Here is a 20,056-nt window from a genome sequence, read left to right as displayed (position 1 = left end):
AAAGTTTTCAGAAGACGCCCGCTGAACTTTGTGCAGCTCATTGGAGTTTAACGTTTTAAGTTTTTCGTGACACGACGTCGTATGTTTACCAGGAGCGTGTGCAACTATACGATTAGCGACAATAAGCGTACGCGTACTAGAACTCAAAAATAATAATCACGTGCCGGTTTTGGTCGAAGTTAACATTTCATTACTTCGTTGTGGTTTTTCTCCTTAACGATTAACCTCTCTATGCGAAACACCTATAAGTTCCCATATCTTTTTGTATCGTGTATATATATACACTAGGATCGTCTTAACGGCACACGAACGGTACTCCTAATCTGTGACCACGATAGCTAGCCTATTCCCGTTAGGTATGATTATGCATTAGAAGTCATAGGACCTTGTACCGATGAGCTCAATGGCTGACGTCTGACACTAAAGTAAGTTCAAAAGGTTACCTCTAGCCTAACAACAACACAAAAACGAAGGAAGGGGATATTCTAAGAATTTGTTCGAGGTAAGTTTACGGCACAAATATTATATTAACCAATACAAATTGATCTTGCTATCTGTACTAGTGAGAAAAGCACAAACGATGTTCAACGTTGTGAAGAGCATCATTGGCCAACAGTATGATTTCTTGTCATACGTTCACGTGTACAAGTACTCGTACTAAATCCTCTTTTACCATTACTAATAATAGTAACACAAGTAATCATACATGTTATGGTATAACCTTAACCTCGTTGCTATGCTAAAGGCAAAGTCTTCTATCTTCACAACAGAAAATATGATAGACCGAATTTTTACAGAGTTCCGTAATGTAACTTGTCATTGCCAGTCAGCACAATGCATTTGCCATTGACAATTTGCAAAAATAGCACAAAAAGGAGGATATCATAGGTGCCTATAGGTGTGATATACATTTGGGAATTTAATTAAAATTAGGCTGGATAACATCTTCATGTAGACTAACTATAAATGACGCGTGCTATTAATAGCGCGTCAACTTCCCTCAAGTGAGCTTTCTTTTGCAAGTTCCGGATCGTCCAGTCGCAACGTGCGGGATTGCAAGTTCATGTTTAAAACACTAACACTGATTGAAGGGTTGAATCCTCAGTTCAATTTATCTGTACTTATGCCTGTCAGTACGCTACGTACGTTACATCTAACGATGGTTCGCTGTCGTCGCTGCTTTTACCGACAGTGTTCAATCTCCGTGACCCGTTATGAACTGATGGAAGCGTTTAAGTTTGCTTATGTCTTCCTGACCGGACAATAACCGTCTGCATAGTCACCATAATGTAGATGTATACACACATCGGCCGTGCATCACGTGACCGCGTTACTTTATAACGGTGTGCGTGCCTGCCTGCCTGCCTGCCTGCCTGCCGGTTCATGTATCTTGTGGAAACAGCGACAGCAACCAAAGAACTTAATGAAGAGGTATAGACGAGTGCAGTGTAATAGATTGCTGCCGCAAGCCAGCGTCAATAACAGAGCAGGGGCTGCTCGACGAAGCATGGCGATCCCTGCCAATCTCCGTTCGCCTTTATTCTGGGAGGAGGTAGGCCATTCGACAAGTGCCACTTTATCGACACCCTCTTCGGTTTCTTGACTATAAGACTATGAATGCCAGCTTTTACCCTTCGGAACTACGGCGTTTGCACTAATTGACAAAACACAGCTTAAACCGATAACGTCGGCGATGGGAGCAATCATAACTGTGCAGGCCAAAGTTGCCAGGGCAGAAGTATATAGGTGCTGCCACTACGCCTACGAGATTACTGGTTTGATGCTATTATTAAAATGATTATTACTTCTGTCGAGCGTTGCTATGCTGCACCGTAACTAAGCCGGAGTTGTTGTCGAAGGTGATTTTTCCATGGTGGTATCAACGTTAGCAATATTTACCGTCGTGCCGCTGGCCGGCCAGAGCTTGACAGCTCATTTGCCCGAGCTTTGGCGTTGTGTATGAATAGTGATGGTACGACAGGCTACGATTTGCGCTGGCCGGTGCTACTAGTTTTTTCTTATATTGTTAAGAGCTGTTCCCTAAAAAGAGCCGATTTTTTCAAATGACTTTTGCCTCACACGAATGGGTGTGATATAAAATAGGGTCGGCGCCTATTCTGTCACTAGTTGGTGTGTCACATGACACACAACGTTTATGAACGAGCTGTAAAATGTTTCTCGTAAAACAGTTACATATATCTTTAATGTAAATTTTTCCTAGGTGCACTTAGCCGGTGACTATATATACATTTACATCTCGAGATGAGAGGTGAGAAAAAGACCATGAACTCTATACCGTTGTGCTTTATCGGGTAGTGTATTTGGTGTACGACGGACCACAGCTGCAGTTTGTATGAGATGTGAGCGGCGTTTTTTGACCATATGAGTAATCTACAGTTGGCATTTAGACGTATTCACCCTAGAGTGACTAGGTACCAGCTTTACGGACGATATCAATATGTTAGTCTCTATAAGTATCGTCCTGTGTAGACCTCTGTTTCGAAATTCCGCTCAGTTGCTCGTGCGAATATGCGAACCGACCTCACAAGCCACGTGATCACGGTAACGGGTAGCCGTGCGGTACGCGTCAAACCAGCAACGATCAGATGATCACGCGACCCAACCCACTCATGTGAGACAACACGTTTACGCTCGAGTACGCAAATTGCTCACTTGAAGAATATCTGTCTCGACAGATAACTACACGCGGGTAGGCATTCGAACAGAAGTGCAACGTATCTCCAATGATGGTCCGTTCACTAAAGTTCAATAAGGTAAACGCACACGTGTCTCAACGTGCAGTTATTATAGCTTCACACAGATAGACCGAAAAAAACCTGGCCATTTATTTTGCATAATTAGAAAAAACATTTTTATCATATCAAGAAAATAAAATACTGTGTGCCTGAAAATCAGCTGGCCTTTTTTGCACCGTGCGCCTGAACTGTCTGAAATTAACGTCGTCCCATTATCGTGTCCCAAAGGATGACTCATTTTATTTTAGATGCAAAGACAATCTACTTTTGATCAACCAAAATTCTAGTCTCAGATGAATAGGAGCAGCCGAAGAAGAGCCTTTTTTTGCACTAGGTACATAATATTTCGGCAGCTATCTAATGCGCAGTCCAAGATTTTAAAAGACCATCTATATTAAATTTTCTAGGAATTATCAACATAATCCTTTGATAAAAAAGATCACATATCTAGAGGCGGCAGCTTCTATCTAGAACCCATAAGAAAACTTATCTTTTCAGAACCAAGACCATTGCAATTAACTAGATAATAGAAAACAGATTGAACGTTCCCAATCATAGATAAACAAATAACGTAAGCTGGTTAATATTAGACCGGATGGAATGGTCAAGCAATGGCGAGAAATCATTAAAGCAGAAATGCTGACTATTTCCAGACTAGAAACCCATCGAACATTTCTGAGAACCCTGTTCTCGCAGTGTCTAGAACCCCTAGGTTACTACGTACCTATAACTTTGTCTCCCTGTAGGGCTTCCCTGTAGAGCCAGATCCCACCCAACTCTACATAAAACCGTCCCATAGATACAAGATCCATTTAATCAAGCTACTCACACGAGCATCTATAGCATAAAGTGAACTAGTAAGCACCTATCAGACCTTCCGGCGGGAAATATTTATCGACATCCCACAGCAGTAAGACGAGGTAGGTCAGTGAATTTAATAGAAAATATAATATCTGAGGTAAATTTCCTCCTGTCTCGCCACCGTATCGTTATTGACTGAGTGACATTGTTCAGAGAATGGTTTTCTGGTGCGTAGGATATGTGAGATAGAAAAATGATCGACTAACTCACTACAAATACTGTCACCCGTAAGCGTACCAGAGTACTGATATTGTTGTATGAACACCGAAATCGACAGTGGCCATTGACTGGCCATCACTGAGGAAGCTATCGAAAGATGTTACATTCATACAAGCGATAATGGTACTGTGATCTTTGCTTTCTGAGGTATATGGGCAACGCGCTACGTTCTATACGACCAGATGGATTGTTCGTACGATTAGTCCATGCTATGTTAGCTAAATTCGCGAATCTAGTTGGAAGTTGATAAAGCTGAGATCTCAAACGGGCGGCCTCTGGCATCAGATCCGTAATGGACGTGTTGTTTACCGTCCGTTTTGCCGCCTAGCGTACCTAGGCAGGTTTAGACAATTTTATGCGGCAAAATCCCGATGGATCTTCTAACTGCTACTTCAGTGTCTATATCATATGAATATCCGTTTTCTGAGTAACATTCTCACTCTAATATGCCAATGAGTTGATCGAGCCATCCTATAGAAACGATCAATCGTTCCCAATGTAATCCAACTGTCAGCAAGAATCGCTCTATAAATCAACAACAAAAAAAAAACCGTTTTTATTCCGAGGATTCATCCGACGCATTGAACAATGGCTAGCCTTAGTTTATAGGTCGAATACAAGCCCTTTACCTTTACTTTTTTCCAAACAAAGTGTTCTCCAATTTATTTTGAACGCTATATATATATATATATATATATATATATATGTAATGTTTTCTACTTAAACTCTATTATCTATGTAATAAATATTGAATTTTTTTTCTTTTTTGATTGAAGTGATTCAGCCGATTTGTCGTCCTAACTAGAGATACATAAACTCTACGATACGAAAAATTCTGAAGGAAATTGAAGTTTCGTAATGGCCCTGCAAGTGGTGATCTAGTTCAGCATGCCTACAGCTGAGTTATACCAGGTGTACCTGTTACTACAATGAATCTCGCACTCATTTCCCAGCTAGATCAGACATTTTGAATGAAGCGTATCACGGCCACGTAAGACTTTGCACTAAATGATGCTGGCGTATTAACAAATATAGAGAAAAAAACAAAAGCATGTAACCAATATTGGTTTTACTGCAGTGTTTTATGTAAATAAAAACTAGTTACCCATATTGCAGCCGTACCAGCATGAGATAGACCTGCCGAAAAGATAATGCATATAATATACTTCTTATTCTATATTGGAAATAAATGCCGGAATCAACCTGGCAAAAATGGACCGCGAGTTGGAATTGTCAAGCCGAAAATTGATTTAGCATAACATACTAACAAAAAAAAAAACAACATTTTTCCTTTCTATTCATTTCAATGTGTTCGTAACTAGCGACCTCGACGACAAAGAGCACGCTAGATAACCTTTTACATACGACAACAAAAAATAAGACGCTTCTACAACAGTGTCAAAAGTTTCTATTTTAGCTGATGGGGGTATTCCCTCTTTGTTGGGCTCTGCGTATATTTACCTAGCCAGCAATCGCGGAGCTAAGTTATCTGCCTGCGTTAGACAACTTACGCTTTTCGTGGTGCAATCTAACTTGCTTATCACTCAGCAACGGTGGCAGCATACGGCAATCGAATGTAACAGAAGACAGAACTAAGCGAATAAGCGCGATAAAAATGATGAAATGACGGTAATGCGTGGCGCTGATCGTTTTTGGTCATCATATAGTTAAACTGAAATAGTAATCAAGATCCTAAGATTGCCTAACGATTATTTTGTTTATCAAAATCCAGACTTTTCTATAAAAGCAATCTGTTAAATAATCTGGCGTTTATAGAACATGTATCCATCGATAACTGTTTGTACGATCATCTGCTAAATAATGTGCAATGTATGATATACAATAAGACTTTTAAGATTAGTGTTAGCTTTGTGTCTTCACGTTTTCTATTTTGTGGACTGACGAAGCACAGTAATAAGACATCACCAAAGTATCCGTCAAAAACGTTTGTATCATTGGCCAATATAGTTTCATAGAAGGGGCAAAATTATGCAGCCCATTAAAAATTTTCACCGAAAAAACCAATTCATCATTCAATAAACCTAAGGCTAAAACGCTTGTTTTTTTTTCTGTTACGAAGAAATGTCATCTTGACTCTGACGATGGGGTACTTCATAATAATCTAGTTCCAAGTTAATGACGTTGCTTTGTTCATCATAGCTCGTCAAGGGGTTTGTTGCGCTGCGCGAGGTCGGCTTTTAAATGAAGTGAATAGCAATTGCCACAATCTGCGCCATTTTTGATTCGACCACACTGAAGCCTATAGAATTATAGGAATAAAAAAATCATGATTTATGATAGGGACCATACAGAGTGATCGCAATACATTCGACATTGTGTAGCTTACGGCAGCTGTACGACGACACGATACCTTATAGATATGGGACAAGATAGTTCTTTCCATTCGTTTGTAAGACAAGCATAGCGATATAGAAAATGTCGCAAGTGGTACAGGCCAAGCTGTGACTTAATCAACGTAACGTTCTATAAAACGTGAAAAACACTTAACTGTTTTAAATAGTCGCCCCGTTTGAAACTACAATTGCACGAAATTCCTGGTCCATCTTAAAAATCCTATAGATCCGATGATATTTATCTCGGGAACAACATAATCTGGGCACTGGTCCATATAGTCAGTTCTGGCTAGCTCGGCCACACCCTACATTAAATTTGTCCTTGGAAAAGGATCGCTTGATGAACTGAAACTCTCGAATTTTCTGAATATCGAGAACCAGATTTCACGATTGGCCTATGAAGGTGTAGGACGAAATGATAGTTTGCCTACCCTCGAACAGATTGCCACAGGCGAGTAGAATTTCCTGTTCAAGTTTTAAATCGAACCGGAAATGTCTTAAAAAAACCCGCTGGACCAATCCTAAAATTTGTCACATAAATTACGGATTTAATTGCATTATGAGTTGGGAGTAAAACCAATATTTCACTGTTACAAAGAAAACATAGCCAGCCACCCACCCATCCCCAAGCCATTTACTAAATACTAAATAAATTACTGAAGACGATGTAGAATTAGCAAATGTTAGCTGTTGGAAAACTACTTATTTTGTCGGGATTTTAGGTTTGCATTGATAACCTTCTAAAGGATTTCAAGCACGGAACTATGCGCAATACTTTCATTTATAGGATAATAATACCAGAACATTTAAATTTTTTGGCAAATATACAAGTTAGGACAAGTTAGGTTACTTTAGCGAGAGTATTTAAAAAGTTGAATCTTTCTCGGCAAGCAAATAAAACCTCAGTTGACCTGAGAATATATATGTATATATAAAACCTTATTATATGAGACATATTATCCTGGCATTTCCATTTACTTCGAGCAAAATATATGGAACGATATGCATCGTCCTATATACTAGTGGAAAGCTCAGTCATTCAATATCCGCTCTCTCAGAGGCTGTACTTCGTCAAGACTCAGTGTCATGGCCTTTGATCTAGCTCACTTTGCGCTAAACAGCTTGTAAGCTTCATCTTTACTAAAACAAATTAAAACTCTTCTTTGAACAATAAGTATTTTGCCTTAACTTCATTGACCAACCGCACAATATCTATAAATACCGAGTCATATAATTTCACTTCAGTTTTCATAGAGTTTAATCCTGGGGGCGGAACAGGCGATATGGGATAAGACAACCGTGCTTTGAATCGGCTTTGTCTCCCCTTTTTACTTTTCCCAATTACTCCCCTTTTAAAATGAACTCTAGTGTTGGAAAACCACACTATCTATCTTTTTTCGCGGTAACAATCGCGGTAGATGCAGTCGGTCAAACTTAGCCTTCTCTAGCTTCACGTTAGAATCTGAAATGCCAGTGTCTGGGTCACATACTCGAGTTCCCAAGTAGTTCTAAATGACACACATTAGAGCTTTGTTTCACTAATATTCATTAATATATATATATATTTCGTTCACTAATATATATGTTTCACTAATAGCGTCTCCTCAAGATCTAGCTTGTTATAGGTGTAACGCGTCTGCAGTGTCATTCTTTCAAAATTTCATGAAGCGGCGGTACGAATGGGGTTTTTAATTTTACTCCGATTACCTGCTTTCTTACCTGATCTACCGACAGGGCGACGATGGATAAAATGTCGTCGCGGTAAACAGTCACGGCCATTGGAAAATTAGTCGTCTAATGAACGTTCTGGAACACTAAATAAAGCAAATTATCGGTTGAACCTCTTTAGCTAGTCGCTGCTAAATAAAGCTTGCTTGGATTTCGATAGTGTTAACATGAGACGAAACCATAAAGAACTGTGCGTACGTTGACGGGACAAAAGTGGCATCTTCGTAAACTATATACGCTCTTCGACGTTGAGCCAGGATTTCCGCACGAGCGCTTTCTTTGAACGCAAATAAAAGGCACCCCCATGGGATTTCAAGCCAGCTCTCGTGCGAGATATTGTCTTGTTTAGACAGTTCAAGGACTTATTGAAGACAAAAATTATCTGGTAATGCCTCGTGTCGACAATACTACAACCGAAAGTAGTGCGATATTTTTCGGCAGGATGTTCCCAAACACGAACCTACTGGCAGTGATGCCAAACACTGAGAGCTGAATATAGATGTTTCATATGTGTATGTCCCCATGATAGCTTAGAGGGGTTATCGTATTTGCCCAGATCACAACGTAGAGATACGTTGTGATCTGGGTTTACGTTGTGATCTGGGTTCGAACCCGGGCACAGACCGATTTTGTTTAGTGATGGCTGGGAGCGAGCCGCCTGACGGAACTACGCCTAACGGCAATACTGGACGTATTCGACCTGTGCAATCAAAAGAGTACTAAAACCCGTGAAAACAAGACCAGGACTTCGATTCAGGTTGGATCTGTTGCTATTGAAATTTATACAGAACATATGGATGTCTTCTCTGTTAAAACTACGCACAACAAATTTGTCTAACGGACTAAAGCCATGCGTTGCATATCGCCAAAAGTAAAAAAAAAAAAGCTTTCCTTAAGTGTATTGGTTTTGAAATCGTTAGAAATAAGTCAAAACATTGATCAGTGGTTGTTTCTGGCTTGTTTAAGCCTTCTACGTTCAAAATCACGATCCTGGCCTTTTTATATGTACCTGATTATATAAAAGTTTATTTTTTTAACTATTATCATTTTCTCTAGGTAAAAGTATGTATTTTGAGTGAGGAGGACTTGAATAATACTTCTACATACAGGCCCTACTAGGACAAAGCCTATTTCATGAAGGCTAAATGCGCATTCGTACCCGATGGCTCGATGTTTTTCCTCTAAGGTCATTTTCCGCTAGTTTAATGAGTAGTACTATAGATTGAAGCAAAAGTATTACATTTTTTGAAAATGTATCAACAACTCTAGTCTACTCCAACGATACACACAATAATGTAAAGGTCAAAATGACTATAAAATATTGTGTGCTAGTAGTTCGAGACAGAATAGTTAAATTCTCTGGTAGTCAAGAACAGATGGCAGGTACTTCGATTCGTGAATTTTTAAGACTGAACCTATCTCAAAATAGTTTTGAGCCCCAATAAGATTGTCGCGGAAAACCCAAGCCTGCAACCTCATTATTCAGCATTTTCTGCATGGTTTTTAGAATGCAGAGTAAGTTACTCACTTACTGGTCAGGTAGATACTTGACATTTTAAACTTTATTTTTTCCAGTGAAAAATTTGAAACTCTTTCGGCAAGAAATGTGTACAGTACCTACTACTACTATCTATAGTTGGCGCCAAGGAACTTTAATTAAATGTTTCCGCTGGCGCCCACTCGGCCAACGAGTATCGATCACGATACATCCCATAGAGCACACATCGAACGATTGTTTCCTTACTGATGATCGAATAGAAGCGGTCTTTGTACATTGTTGCTTAAGGGGCGCAGAGGTTAGGTAAAACATCATCTCCGAAATTCGTTTATGACCTTGTGAGCAATTCTAAATGAAGACATCGTGCCGTAGCGATAACGATAAATATTATCGTTATATAAGAATCTAAATATGCTCGAGCCCTCTCCCAACTGCGTAAGGCGGATTTTACAAATTATTAGTTTGAGCTCACAGCTACGTACCACAGTTTCTGAATTGATTGTTACAAGCGAAATTGGGCCATAGCTGTTTTTTTTTTTTAATTTATTGCATTAGTAAGTGCTACACATTGTTGTTGTGTGCCACCCCTATCGTCCTCGCCCTCTGCGTAAATAAACATGTTCTTAATTCAATTATATACAGGGGTGTCATTTTTTAAAGAAATTCTGTCGTTTTTGTAGTAGCTCAAACTTTGTTAGACATGTCGTTTAGATCATAATAGTTCTCGTCAGACTAAGCTCGTCCACAGAAAATAAGCAAAATAATTAAAACAATTTCCAAGATGGCTGAGACTCGGAAATATATAAGCGACTTATTGTCTTTTTTTTTTTAAATGTACTGCAGGGTTCACAATACTTCGTATCACAGGTTGCATACGGTGAATAGCACCTCCATTGTTTTTAAAATGTTTTTTGTTCAAAATTTTTTTTATTTAAAAAAAATGAAATGGTTTCAAAAACATAATAAATCTCATTTAAGGCACGCACGGGTGTTGTTTTTGACTGATCGATCAAAGTTATTAACGAACTGCGTAAAACCAATTCATCCAAAAGGTTTCTAGGCGACGTATAGTTGTGAACATCGTCCAGTAGAGTGAAGTAACGCTATCATCCTCAGCCACAGCACTTCAACGAAAGGCGCCACTTCGTTTAGTTGCTTTGTTCATTCTCATTAACGCCTATTAGCTTGATTAATAAAAATGAGATTTGCCCCTACACGATGAGCTTCCGTCAATCTCCTAAGGGCTCTATTGTTTCTTCTGAATCGTTAGCCAGATATAGGTAGGAAAGGTATTTGTGTAGTATCGATAATATACACAGATTATTGGGTACGCACAATTGTTCTTCGCGTACGATTTGTTCTAGTCCCCTTTTCAGAGAAGAACTCTATTATATTCTTGTATTTGAGCACTATTAGAATCGAGTTATCATTGTGTTCTGACTTAAAGTGTATCCTGATCTATTCAAGTTCTGATCTACTTTTAATGACTTGTCGTCGAGGCCACTGTGTTCATCCAAAGCAGCTTCTGCTATTGTTTTGTATTGAAGAACCACGGCGGGCCCGGTAGATTCTGACGGCTCTAAACCATGGTGTATTGGCTACGACAGGGTACGACGGTGCGACTTCAAAGATTGGTGGTAACTTCGGACCTATCCGCTCTTCAACGAGCCTCGTGTTTTAACTTCGTTTTCTTTCGTTTAACGTGGTTGGTAACCGGCACCGTAGCATTGCGTATCTGTATGGGCTCTATAATACTCTATTTGCTTCTGTAATGGTTCTTCCAATGACCTGTCTATCCATATGTCCGCTTGTCTCCGCCTGTGTCGATATCAGCCTTGGTCAGTGATTGGCGATTCTTTCGATCGCCCCATCTGTTAGTGCTAAGGCTGGCACTGCTCTATTGCCGCTGTCGTTAGTTTTTGCTTGTCCATCGTTGTCGTCGTCGTCGTCGTCGTCTGCTAACGCCATTACTGCACACGGGTTAGCGCTAAGATAGACAACACAGGCCATCGCTGGTTGGCCGCCTGGCCGGCTGGTCATTGAAGAACTCGGACATCCGGCGCGACCTTGCTCCTTGCCCCGGCCAATAAACCCCTGGTTTACCAGCACCGGCTCCAACAGCGGTAGTTGTAGTAGTAGTAGTATTCGCAGTGGCAACAATCGTACGGCTAACATAAAGGACGCACATTAAACAAATCTACCTAAACTTCGTCCCCCAAAAAGCCGGGGACAGACGAGGGGTAAAGTCAGAACCGTAAAACGGCGTCGGCGTAGTGCGGCTTTGCTACCCCCACAGTGCCATGCCTATGCTATCGTGGAGTATAACTACTATTATAATTATTACCATTATTTACCAATGCGACGATGATGGCGGTATCGGCGCGGCAAGCGAGAACAGCCATGCAGGTGCAACCGAATCGTCGGCTGCGCGGTCGTTTATACGGCTGCGCGCCGTTACCATTAGCGTCACCGTCGCCCTAGCCAAGTCGCACATATCTCTGGAGCAAACTGCCGCCAAAGCCGTCGCTGTAGCAGGTTACGTAATTCTGCGAGTGACAACAATGACTCCGTCAACAACAACACACACAGTGCCAGACGCAGAACATCAACCGCTCTGCTATGTACATATGGGGCGTTCTTCTGAGGCTCCGCGCTACAGACGCAGCTCAACGAAAGAAGCGAGGTGGCAGCGGCAGCGGCAGCATATAATCGACAATGACGATGATGATGGCGCCAGAACACGCCACCTTATTCTAAAGACCGTGCTCGTCGAATGGGGTTCTGAGCGGGAACCTTGCCAGGGCAACGTCTAGTTTTGTTCCTGCTGTGGACATTGTTGTTGTGGGGATGCTGCTGTTAATGGCGGAGAGGAGGAACAGACCTTCGATTAGCATCACTAGGGATGTTAGCCATTGGCGAGCCCACTACATCAACGACAACAAGCGTAAGAATGAAGCAGCGAAACGACAAGTAGCCAACTACCACGGCCATAAACGCAAAGCTAGCGACGCTCGCCGTAGAACATGCACTGGTTCGTCACTGCTGCATAGGTCCAGCAACGGCTTGTGAACTGTCTGCTACGTTTATTGTAGTACTCAGCCATAAAATGACTGGAATTAATCATTATCATTGGTGAAGAGACACGAGTCGGCGTATGTTCTCGTTGTTCCTTCGTATTTGTACACAGAAAACAAAGGCCGAGAATCTTACGTATATAATTACGACAGCGATACGTTAGCGTTACTGATTTTTGAAGCTTGCACGTGTCTACAGCAAAACACGCTATCCGGAATCTAGTTGTTAACATTTTCTACGGCCACGTACAAACGCTGAACTATTGACCGATCGATAATTACTGAAATATGTGGTGCGCTTACCTTACGAACCCAGTTTGATCAGCAGGCCGCATACGTTTTGGGCGCAGCTATCCATAAATTGTTTTTCTCGTTTAGGCTAAACGTAGAGATTAAATTAGTGTCAATGATTTAGTACTAATTCGTTTACCAATTTATATGAAGGCTCCAACAAATAATAGAGATGTCCTTCTTTTCTGTCACATAGACATGTTATTTTTGGATCATGTATTTACCAGCTATTAAACACCTTTTCTAACAAATACACTTGAATTATGACAAACAACATAGACAGAGCCTGTTGGAGAGCGAAAAGGAGTCTAGTTATTTTTTCTTTTGTTGTCGTTGCCGTCGCGGACCCACTGACATCAATCTTACGAAGAGGAAAAACGACGAAGATCAGCGGCAAATTGCCATTTTTTAGTATACATTATTTTCCATCAAAAAAGCAACACATCGTGACAAGCTTTTCGTTCCGTTTTCAGACATCATACGTTTGTGTGCGTTTCCCTGTAAAAGATACGGCCATCACTTACAAATGAAAACGAGCGCTAACATCCCTTCGACATTTTACTGCTATGAAAATTTCACATTTGCTCTGTGTTTTGTCAAACGGCAGAGTATTAAATACATTGTTACCAACAATTGGCAATGACAGATTAATTAGATAGCTATACGACAGGCGTATATTCTGTACGGTTTATATGCTCGATGTGACGCACATCTCGAGCTCGTCTACCCTGCGCCCTTGAACATCCATAAGCCAGTGGATTGACCCAACTAGCACAGATGTGGGGCAAATCTTTTAATATCAAAACGATTGTAGACATCCTAAATGTCTCATCATGTAATGTCAACGTGCGACTATACCTGTGTAGAATACCAACTGTCGACTGCATGTTCTTCTGCACGCCTTTTCAAACGTGTACGCTCTAAAATGCACGACGACTATTGCTTCAATACTCACACAAACAAAGAGCCATATTCACTTAATATAGTGCTTGGAAAAACATATATATATAGTAGTTATGAAACCAAACGTATTCCTATCGTGTCGACGTGTGACGTACCGACCTTTTATTCTTGTCGACTGTACCGTCAGCTGATCGACTAAATTGATCCAGCGAAAAGAAGCGTTCTAATGTTTCTATTATTCCATTGTATTAGAGCTACGGATGCCGCTGCATCCGTTGCCACGTATAGTCGCCTACCTTTTTTTTTTTTGATATAACACTGATTTTTTGTACTTTGCTTTGGGGGTCGAGTGAATAAAAACACTTTCGGTCTCTCCGTTCTTTCGTTACACTTGCCTATCTGCCTGCCTATGGCCCTCTGTGTCGTCGATGGACCCTCTACTGTCGTTAGTGAATTTTTTTCATCACGTTTGCTGTTACCGCGGTGTGTCCCGTTTTGACCTTTGTTTGCTCGTATGCTAAATTTTAGGCACCGTGACGAGAAATCGGAGTAATGCTACAGCTACGACCTGGCTTGATGATTTCCACTTTGTCATCGCTTACGTTACGTTCCCTATGTGATGAACAGAATCTGACTGACGCGTACCATCGTCGATTCTCAGTACAAAACAGGCAATCGTCAACGTAACGATTACGACGACAACACGATCGAGTGCAGAACCAGAAGCAGCAGTGTCGCCATCTAAATTGAATCATTCGTTGTCGTGATATCGTTGGTCGTACAGCATGCCTAGGTGTTTGTATGTATGTCCGCGTGCGTTACCCAGAGGAGTGAAAGGTGACGATGAGGTAACCGGTACCCGGCAAGGGTGGGCGTATTACTTCTGTGAGCACTTGAAAAAAAAGTTCAACAACAGCTATGCAGAAACGGCAACTATCGGTGGGAGTCTCACGATGCCGGAGCCGATGTTTATGCCGAAGGTAGAGGGGCAAATTGACGCTGACGGCAATGCTTCTGTTTATGGTGACGCTGGACCAACCGCTGTTGCCTCTTTCCTTTGCTGGGCTGAATAGCAAAATCCCTATGGTAACTGCACATATATCTATGGTAGCTATGACTAGCATACAATGCTGTATGTACACGTGTGTCCTTGCAGGTGGCTGCTGCCACGGCATTGCGGATAAGTTTACGCAACAGCATCCGCCGGATTCGCTAAATGTCTACAGGGGCATCAATCGAGTAAAATAAAAGGCAATCGAGGATTCAATGACAAAGGAAGAATACGCTGGCGGGGGGCGATGATAAAGAATCGGCCAGTAGACAGTGGCTTAGGAAATGTTTTTTTGACGAAAACTGTCTCGTAAATTATAGGTAAATAATCTAGTAGATATATTTTCATTGTGTCTTGCCGATTATTAATTCCACTACTATGAAACTATTGGGGTATTGAAAGATCTGGCTAGCATATCCGTGCGCCGTACGAATTAAACGTATCAGCCGACTCGAAATCTGACGGATACCGTGTAGCGGGGGTTTAATCTTGCTCACGATAGTGCGCGTGTCGTAAATGAGCGTTTGTGAAAATTTGGTCAAAATAAGATTAGCGGTGGTCGCCCAGACGCACGAAAACAGATATGGCTTCAAATGTCGACGAGGTCATGTATATCTTTTTTAGCTGTCATATGGTTGACGTCACTACAGGTAGGCTGATGTACTGCGTAAATGTAATGCTACATTAGGAAAAAAAAACGGGTTTTTAGCTATCGGTCGACGCTGGGCCTGGAATACCTTACAACGTCCATTCTTGGCTTGACATTAACGATGAAAGACATTTTAACCTCAGTTTAATTCCTCGCTTCAAAGCAAAAAAACTTCCGCTTAATGCTCTGCGATAAAGTGGTCAATATGGGCTTTCCAGTATTAAATAACAACTACTTCCCTACAAGTACCTATTAACGCGGCAAAGAAAGCATGCACTCAGGTACAAGCGATAGAAATACAAGCAAACTGGGTGCTGTGCCAACTGGGCATGATCGATTCGAAAATATATAATATAGATGGTAAGACAAGTAAACTTAGACTGAAACGGGCAAACTAATCAATTTAGCCATATTGTCGGATCTCAGATCGAATCAATGCTCGATATTTCTGTCTCCCTCTCACTTACGAATTTGCCCTGATAAGTAGAAAAGGCCGTAGCGAGTTTACCACGAAAATGTCCACGCATATTGGTGAGAACCAGAGATCGATTAAACATAAATGAAAACGTGGATCACAATTAACGGTAACATTAAGTTATTTGCATGCTTTTCGTTGTTGTTACTTTTTTGTCTTAAATTTCTATCAACAACAAATCAGCAGACGGGAAGGAAGCGCTGAATCCATTGGTCAGCTTAATCTGCGCTGTCACCTAATTGTCCATTGAGTAACTGTGGTGATCAAAGCGTTCAACAATATCCCTGAACATTTTAGCCAGCGAACTGGGTTTGTTCCCGTTACTACGACTCTAGCAACACTAATAGCGATTTCCGACGGGGCAGGCCAGCGCGCGCATGACGTCTTCAAGGATTTCGGTGCCAACTTTCAGGCTAAAGCTCGCCAAGGTCTCAAATGTTGGCGGTAGCGACTACAGCAAGCGCTTAAGGGTGAATCTGTGCCGATTCCGTTGCAAACTACACGACTAAACGACCAGATATTCCCGAACTTATCAAGGCTAAGTTTAAGTTCTAGTGAATGTAAGCACGTTTCCCTTAAAGTGGTCACAGCAACGGAACCGAACACGCCAAGACCAACGCTACATTAAAATAGCTGCCGCAGTCGCAGCCCGCTGAAAAGAACGGAAACAATGACCAAGCTTTTAAATTAGCCTGCTTCGATATTATGTAAATATTTTTCAGCGGCGACTCTGCCTGTCATTGTAACATTGCTAAGTAAATATTTTTTTTGCTTGTAGTTCTCCTCTCATTAACTAATACTGGTTACATTGACCAGATGAAACCAACACTAGTTAAAACCAGGAAGACCAACTACTACCACCGAGCTCCTTTCACTTTTAAGGAGCTCGCTGATAACAGGGACGGGAATTGAACCGTATTTTCTCGAGCCGCTAGATCCACGAGCTGAACTTCCACTTTGCCATACTTACATTATCCAACGTGTTTGATTGTTCCACTTTGTGACAGTCGGAATCTTAGCGTACTCTGAGCGTGTCCGGCGATTTGTAGGCCTTAACGTATCGTAAGAAGCGCGAACCTTTGCTAATCAACTGTCTCGCGCTCTACTATTAGTTAAATAACGGGTAGATGATGGTGTATAATCCCTAAAAATGGGGGAGACGCGGTCGGGTTTTCATGTCTTATGCGCATTCCTTTGACTGCTTTGTCGTGTAAGCATAACTAAGAAGCACTCGGCCGCACACACTGGTTCGGACATTAGCGTTGGTCAAAAAGTTTCGAGAAATCGATAATTATAAAAGTAAAGATTTATTATTTTAACCTACCTGCTCTTATGCTGTTCCATAGGCCTTTCGGGGAAACCCGCCCCAGTTAAATTCCTAGTGGGGGCAAGTTTTCAATACTACATAAAAAAAAATTGTTGAAAAGACCCAAACACTCTTAAACATCGTAACACAAGGTTTTATATATATATGTACCAGATAGTTCGTAACTCGAAATTCACAGGAGAAATAAATATGTTATTAAAAAATATTTTGGCTGACTTATACATTTTCGTACTTATATCCGTCATCAATTTACAGACAGCGACCCTGTCAGTCAATTCGGTAACTTGGACCAAAAGCTCAAGTTAACAAAAACATACGCACACATAAAGCACAGTAAGTTATATGAAATCACCTTCGGCAGAAGCTTGTCTTTGTTGCATTTATTATGTGACACCACATTAGAAGCAACCCGTTATTTTTCCTCCAGTTAAATTCTCTGTTAATTGAACGTGCATCTGCTGCGTTTGAGGTGCATGATAGAGTTGGTGACGCAAGACCGGTAACATAGCAACACACCAGCAGGGGCGGGAGGCGTCTACTGCAATCGTTTTTGCTGTGCCGATCTACAGTTTTTCACCAAATACGTATCGGACGTTGAATCCAGAATAAAAAAAGCGCACAAACGGCTAAAATATCAACCGTAGTATTAGCTCTGCTGATAAACAGTACCTTTACGCCATTACTGCCGTCGTTGTGCAAGCGAGCACTAAAGGAAAGAAGAAGAGATTGTCTCATGATTCGGAAAATGTTTCTTCGCGGAAACCCTGTCGGAGGAGAAGGCGCGAACTACCCTGCCTTTTCGATATGCGTTAGTTATAAGATAAAACACTATCTGCTAAAGATATCGATTCTACAGTGCAGGAAGGAATTACCTTGCCAACAGCAGTATGCTACTTCCGTATGGTTATGAGGACGGTTAAGCATCGGCTCGAAGATGAGCACCGTCATGCATACTGCTTCCAGCACAGCTTCTCTTCGATCGCCCGGCCTCTTATCGTTTCTACTGGTGCAAGTATTTCAGCAACTGTGCACAAATACCCGGTGAAGATTGCGTTTTTCTGGCAGCTTACCCGGACTCTGTTTACAACATGGACGGCAAAGAGAAATATTAGGTAGACGGTATCTTTTCATTCATGTTCGAAATGCGCAGACCGCTTCTGTCCGTCAGAAAACGTATGTATTGATAAAACCTAACGCCACCTGGTCCGAATTGATAGCGATCGGAGAATGGCGTTGACGATTTCTGCCTTCTACTGTTTCTTTTTTTTAGAGAATTTCAATGATGAAGCATCCGATTGTGATTGTTTGACTAGATTTACGTGACACAAAGGTTATCCTTAGGCTCCAAGCGGGCGATTGTAATACCATCATTTTGAAACAGATAAGCTGTTCTTGTCTGTTGAATAACTTTCCCTTCGCCAGTTGGAAGTTTAGCTTAGGCTCAAAAACGATGCGTTCTATTGTTTCGCTAGAGAAAAAGTGTAAATGATATTATAATGATGTTAATAACATCTCTAGCTGAAAAATTTATTTGCACAATTACCCTAAACCAAACACACGAAAAATTCTCCGTATAGTCGCCATACATATTACTGCAAACCCGATAAACTAAGCATGTCGTGATAGGATAAATATAAACAGCACTTAGAAGGGGTAATTGCTTGAACATTGACGTTAAGCGTAATCTGTTACATGCGGTTGTGTAGGAATTACATATGTGTATATATATATCGATGACTTTCTGAAGCATCACCACTAGTACCGATTTGATCGAGGAAGGACGCCGTGCGCGGTTTTCTGTTCGACATTTCGCGTTGATGTACGACCCCCTGTAGCTTCGTCAGCCTGGTACTGCCCCACTCATAAGTGGCAATAATGACAGTTACCGTACTAGCAACTGCACCTCGGATTAAGAATCTCGTGACAAATCGACGCACGTTTTTTGTTGCTGCGCTCGGTCCCGATCAGCTGCTTACCGCTACGTTACCGCACAGCAAACATTGTAGAGCTGGACAAACCGTGTTTCGCGTATCGGCAAATCTTACTGATGAGATGTGCTAATATAGCGACCACGACGTTTTCGTTTTGTCGCCAATAGGTGCGACTGGTCAAGCCAATGACGTCTGCGTATAGTTGGGGCATACCCTTGGTATCGTGCAGTCATTATGGTTGCTGGTATTTTTCGGTAGTAAATGAATGCATTTTGACATTATGCGCCCATCACAGGACCAGCAGCATTAATGACAACAGAAGCGTAACACTGCGACGCAACAGCATCTACTACGACTAGTTTTATAATGCCGTCTACTATTGCAGCTACCGCTAGTCTAGCAGCCTATCCGCCGCTTACACAGCACGGGCTGCCCTGGAGGGTTCATTGGTTGACTGTTATTCGCTGATTGTGTGCGATACTTTCGGTGGATCGTTAATCGCCTGTCTGGGTGCTGCACGCTTGCTTCTGACCACAGACTCCAGAAGCCGGTGCAGAAGCCAACGGGTCAACAAAAGTTAATAAGAGCCAGGAACTCCACCGCCCGTAGACTAGTCAGCTCCAACCGCATATCAAGCAGACATTAAACGACCACTGAATGCCGCCAGTACCGCTATTTGCAGGAGCATTAGGGCTTTTGTAAATGGCAGAAGGCCCAGTGTATGAACCCGACGTTGTTGAGCAGCTCTGCACAGTCTCCATGCGGCCAGCGTCTAACGGTTGCGACGGTGGTCGCTTCCCCTGCGTTCGCGCACTACGCGACGCTGCCGTTGATGTCCGTGGTGGTATTGCACAATAAGTCGGCCCAGCCACGTCTTTCGAGCGCGCACCGCCATCGGCGCACCGCTGAACAGCCGACTGATGGGCCAGTCCGCGTACC

At 41.8% G+C, this 20,056-nt stretch overlaps 1 protein-coding gene and 1 long non-coding RNA gene across 2 annotated transcripts in view; one reads left to right on the top strand and one right to left on the bottom strand.

Annotated features, from left to right (window-relative positions):
- Positions 1–20,056, bottom strand: part of Ptr (patched domain-containing protein) — a 103,522-nt gene that overhangs the window by 80,492 nt on the left and 2,974 nt on the right. The window lies entirely within an intron of this gene.
- On the top strand, positions 13,648–17,391 carry LOC111271256 (uncharacterized). The gene is made up of 2 exons (XR_015315250.1): positions 13,648–15,055; positions 16,046–17,391. It is a non-coding gene; the product is annotated as an uncharacterized LOC111271256 (long non-coding RNA).

This window comes from Varroa jacobsoni, unplaced genomic scaffold, assembly GCF_002532875.2.
Source record: "Varroa jacobsoni isolate VJ856 unplaced genomic scaffold, vjacob_1.0 contig00456, whole genome shotgun sequence".
In the NCBI taxonomy this organism is placed as follows: domain Eukaryota; kingdom Metazoa; phylum Arthropoda; class Arachnida; order Mesostigmata; family Varroidae; genus Varroa; species Varroa jacobsoni.
The sequence above is the reverse complement of the archived record's forward strand: the minus strand, read 5'-3'. Positions and strand labels throughout refer to the sequence as shown.